At 40.5% G+C, this 4,876-nt stretch overlaps 1 long non-coding RNA gene across 1 annotated transcript in view; it reads right to left on the bottom strand.

Annotated features, from left to right (window-relative positions):
• Positions 1-1,765, bottom strand: part of LOC135089257 (uncharacterized) — a 48,008-nt gene extending 46,243 nt beyond the window's left edge. The window contains exon 1 of the long non-coding RNA XR_010261429.1: positions 1,558-1,765. This is a non-coding gene — a long non-coding RNA (uncharacterized LOC135089257). The remainder of the gene's footprint in view (positions 1-1,557) is intronic.
• Between the last annotated feature and the right edge of the window lie 3,111 nt (positions 1,766-4,876).

Genomic DNA, 4,876 nt, shown 5'->3' with positions numbered 1-4,876 from the left:
GGGTGAGACGAGATAACTGAAAAGTAGAGGGGGAATGAGAAAAACAAGAGAAGAGAGTGTAGACATGAACATAACAATAAAGTAAGAGAGAATGCGTCAAGCTGATGAAAAAAAAAAAAGACGAATAGGAGGAGAAAGAGAAGCTAAAAATGAAAAAAAAGTAAAGGAATGAATGAGACAAGAGAGTAGAAATGACCAAGGGAATAAAGTAAGAGAGAAATACCAATAGACGTGAGAAAAATGCAGTTGCCCTATAAATAATGAGAGCTCCCCTTTGCATAATATCAGTTAATCACCCTTAGTTCTCTCATTCTCGCGCCCCAGATGTTTTTTTTTTTTTTCATATATTATTAAGGAGAGTCGATTGTGAAAGAGGACGCGTTGTTGCTGCGGTGGTGAAGGGTGTGGTGATGAGATAAAGTACTGTGTTGAAACAGAAGTGGTGTTGACGTGTAAGGGGAACGGGTGGTACTGGAGTGGTGGTATGGGGGGTGGAGTAGTGGTGATAGGGTAAGGTGGTGTGTTGAGGGAGGCAGTGGTGGAGGTGGTATGGGAGAGATGGTGATGTGGAGGGTGAAGCAGCGGTGATGTAGCGGTGATGTGGAGGAATACAAGTGTGTTGATGTATGTAGAGAGACCTCACTGATTTTTTTTTAAGCATAATATTTTGTATACATCTGTAGCACTGTTGAGGCATGTTCAGAGAGCGGTGCTTTGTGAGTCCTGGCCAGGATTCAGTAGAAGCTAAGGGATGGGATGTACAGAAGCTCCCAGAACTGTCTTTAGAGTGTGCTGCGAAGAGTGGCATAAAGAACACTATGAAACCTGCTGCCTGATCATATGTGACTAAGTAGTACTACAGTATTACATACGTTAGTGTTGCATAAAATTTTCCAGGTCATAATATAAGGCAACCGTCCCTATTCTGCAGGGCTGCCAACTGTTGCCACCATACTCATTAAACGTGTCAAATAGTATCGTCCATTGTCAGAATGTATACAACTTTTTTTTTTTAAATGGTTTTGTGAGCTGCTGTACACCGCAACCATCACCACAACTCATGCCTTCAAATTCCGTATTTTAAACACCACCAATTTTATTTGACGAGACTGAACAGCCTCAATAACTATAAAATCTCGCAATAATAGAGTTAATAAAACAAAGTAGTGCTACGTGTGATGGCATGATGATCTGGCACCGCTGTAGCCCGTGCCGTGAAATGCCTCCCTCTTTCACCACAGCTATTTTCAAAGGCCACAGAAATGATTAGCCGGATTCTCAAGTGTGTTTCTCCTGTTCATAGGCTAGATACCGAGTTAATTTGTCCCTGAAAACATAAAAAAAAAGCACCCTTGATACCCGTGTAACTTCAAGTGGAGCCTTTTTAAAGTAGTGAGATGCTGCGCAGAAGCGTCTTAGAATAGGGTTCTATAACGTCTCGGCCCAGCGGCGTCACCAGCTGCAGGAGCGGCGGACTGGCTGGCAAGACTACGCATGAGTCATAACTATCACCACATACCAAGAGTACATATCAATGTACACGCAATACCTACTCACCATAAATACTGGGCAGGCTTGGGTTGGTGCTAAGGCAGTCCTGCTTCACCAGGATCCCAGTAAATGTTCGAGAAGGCACAGGATCGGGTACACGAGTGCACCACACATGGCCGCTGGGACTGACTGATGCCTGGCTGTAGTGCGTCACCTTGCTTCGGTTCACTGTTTCGAAGCTGCTCGGTACTTGAATAGTATGTTTTGAATGTCTAAGCAATATAGAATAATTTTAGGATGCTGAAAAGTTTGAAATGAGTGTGTATAAAGGGATAAGAGTCCATACTGCTGAGGACTTGACCGAGCAAAGACAGAGTAACTCACCGTATTAGCACCCCATACCTCTCACGCAAATTCCGAATCTTGACTGCTTCAATCCTTACTGCGCATATGATGCACGAAGTCTAGTCTGGCGGTCTGGCATATATTCAAGAAGGACGGGAAGAAATGGAAGGAAATGCATATTCTAATTCAATAAACGAAATATGCAACTCCAATTTCTTTTTTTTTTTCTAGATTTCCTTCAAGCAGTGATGTGGGAAGGAAGTGAATCGCATGAACATCAGTCTCCTCAGCTACGTTTGAGGTTGGTTGTGTTACTTGAGATTCAATAAAGATATGTTATGTTATGACAGATTACTATTAGGTTAATAAATACTAGATCATGCTAATTTATTTCCAAGTAAAGTTATGACAGGCAACTTAACGATAGCATAGGTTTGGCTAGGTTAATTTAGGATGATTTAGGTTGGGTGAGATTATGTTAAATTAATCCTTTTAATGCGATATGCAACAATTTACAACAATACAAACACTGTGCGAGATCTGTAAAATAACTATGAGAAAGGAAAAGGATTGAAAGAATGCATTTTCCAGAGTCTGGCCAGTGTAAGGTGTAGAGATGATTGCAGGACCGAAAGAAATGTATGAGTGGTTTATGATTTAGGAAAGGTGTGCCAGGTAGCAGTGAAAGGATTAAATGAGTTAAGATTATAAAAGGTTTGTTAAATTAAGGATAGGTTTGATTAGACTATATTAAGATAGTTTAGGTCAGATTACAGTATCTTAACTTATCGTTGTTTATCATAAGCGTGGCGTTGTCACGTTTTATCTGACTTTATTTTTCGTTTCCGGATTACAAAGTGGTCGTCTCTAAGGACAAAGCAAAACATCAATAACGAGAAGTGGTGCTCCTTGACATCAAAGGTACGAGTTGCCTTCCTCAGCATCATCCCGGGGCTCACAGTAGCACCAGCAGCAGCAACAACAACTACATCACCAACAACAACAACAATAACAACAACAATAACAACAACAAAGAGGAAGAAAAAAGCAGATGAACAACAACAACAACAACAACAAAGAGGAAGAAAAAAGCAGATGAATAACAACAACAACAACAACAACAACAACAACAACAACAACAACAACAACAACAACAACAACAAACAAAACCAAAAACAACAACACCGCTCCCACCCCCGCCACCACCACCACCACCACCACCAACAACAACAACAACAACAGAACCATCAATTATCAACACACCCATCACTAAACAACAACAACAAAAACAACAACAACAACAACAAGACCACCAACCACCCAGCCACTGAACAACACACCAATGAGAGCAACTACCAACGAAAGTAAATACCACGCCGACTACTGGACAAAACTGGTTGCCTTTTTACTTACTGTTGAAATCTGGCATTAAAGAACCTCCTTGTACCCTTTGCTTCCAGGTGAGGCAAAGTATAGCATCAGGGTAACTTTGTGTGTGTGTGTGTGTGTGTGTGTGTGTAAAGAAATTCAGTCAAGGAGTACATTAAAAAATAAAAATTGATCTATTTGAGGGTTAAATTTAGAATAACTTCATTCGGGTTCGCGAAGTGTGTCGGGTTTCGTTGTTTTGATACTTCTCCTCCTCCTCCTCCTCCTTCTTCTCCTCTTCTTCTTCTTCTTCTTCTTCTTCTCCTTCTTCCTGCTTCTCTTTTTTTTCGGAGGTTTCTTGATATTTCTCCTCTTCCTCATCCTCTTACTCTTATTTCTCTCTTCACGTTGATTAATCTAGTTCAAGAGGTTTCTTACTCCTCCTCTTCCTCATCCTCCTCCTCCTCTTCCTCCTCCTCCTCCTCCATCTTCTCTTCCTAGGTTTACCTAATTCAGCTCCAGAGGTGTTTTAATCCTCCTCTCTTGAAACTTTCTCATTCATAGGGAGGAAGATAAACAGAATCGGGCAGAATTCACCTTCGCCCTGATGATGATGATGATGTTAATGATGGTGGTGGTGGTGGTGGCGGCGGTGGTGGTGGTAATGTTTTTGTCGAGTAATGTGACGGCATTAATCAAAACCTTTCTTTCATCCCTAATGAAAAGAATATAAAAAAAAGGATCATATTTACGTTCCCGTATTGTTGTGGAAGTATTGAATGGTCGTGTATTTAAATAGAGTGTGTTCATTTTCTTTTTGATACGAGGGTCATATTACCTGTCAATATTGGTAATGAAATGGCTCATCGTTCGTAAAGGAAATTGGATTTTATTTTGCATGAAACCTAAAACATTCTCATTTGTGGTTCATGAAAACATTGGCTTTATAATGTATGTGAAAAAAGAACATTGATAATTTTCAGTCTGGAGGAATTTTTAGGAAATATTTGTCACACACACCTTGGAAATCCCAAGAGGAACGCTTGAGTATTTAATAAGCTCCTCTGTGTAAATTTTATAAAGTAATTTGAAACAACAAAGATTCCCTCGTGAATATTTCATCATTGTTCATGCACCAAAAACTAAACCCAAGATAACAAGAAGACACGCTCACCTGACCTATCGTGTGATGAATATTTACTTGAGAAAACTAACGAATTCAAGTAATATAACCTGTCACCGGATGAATTACATGAAAAGGAAATCTTGGAATATTTATGGAGGGCAAATTCAATATACAAAAGATAGCATTTATGGACACTGTAAATCTGAGGGTGAAAATAAACCTACCACACTTCATAGATAACCCAAGAAGAGGTTTGATGTACAACCATATGGCAACATCCGTGGACATTATAAATCTGAGGGTGAGTGAAAATAAATATAGCACACTTCATTGAAATCCTAAGAAGAGGTTACCTGTACAAATATATGGCAAGACGTGAGGCAGCATCTTCTTGTGACCTCTTTCGCTTTGCAACGCTTCTGTGGAATGATTGGTCTCGGTCATTCCTAGCGGTAGTGGTGGTAACGGAGGAGAACACAGCAGCCCCAGACGCGAGAGGGGAGCATCAGGTCTCGCGGCGCCCTATCGATAGCCTCACAAAATACA

The sequence above is a fragment of the Scylla paramamosain genome, chromosome 32 (genome assembly GCF_035594125.1).
Source record: "Scylla paramamosain isolate STU-SP2022 chromosome 32, ASM3559412v1, whole genome shotgun sequence".
NCBI lineage: Eukaryota > Metazoa > Arthropoda > Malacostraca > Decapoda > Portunidae > Scylla > Scylla paramamosain.
This window is presented reverse-complemented; position numbering and strand designations above follow the sequence as displayed.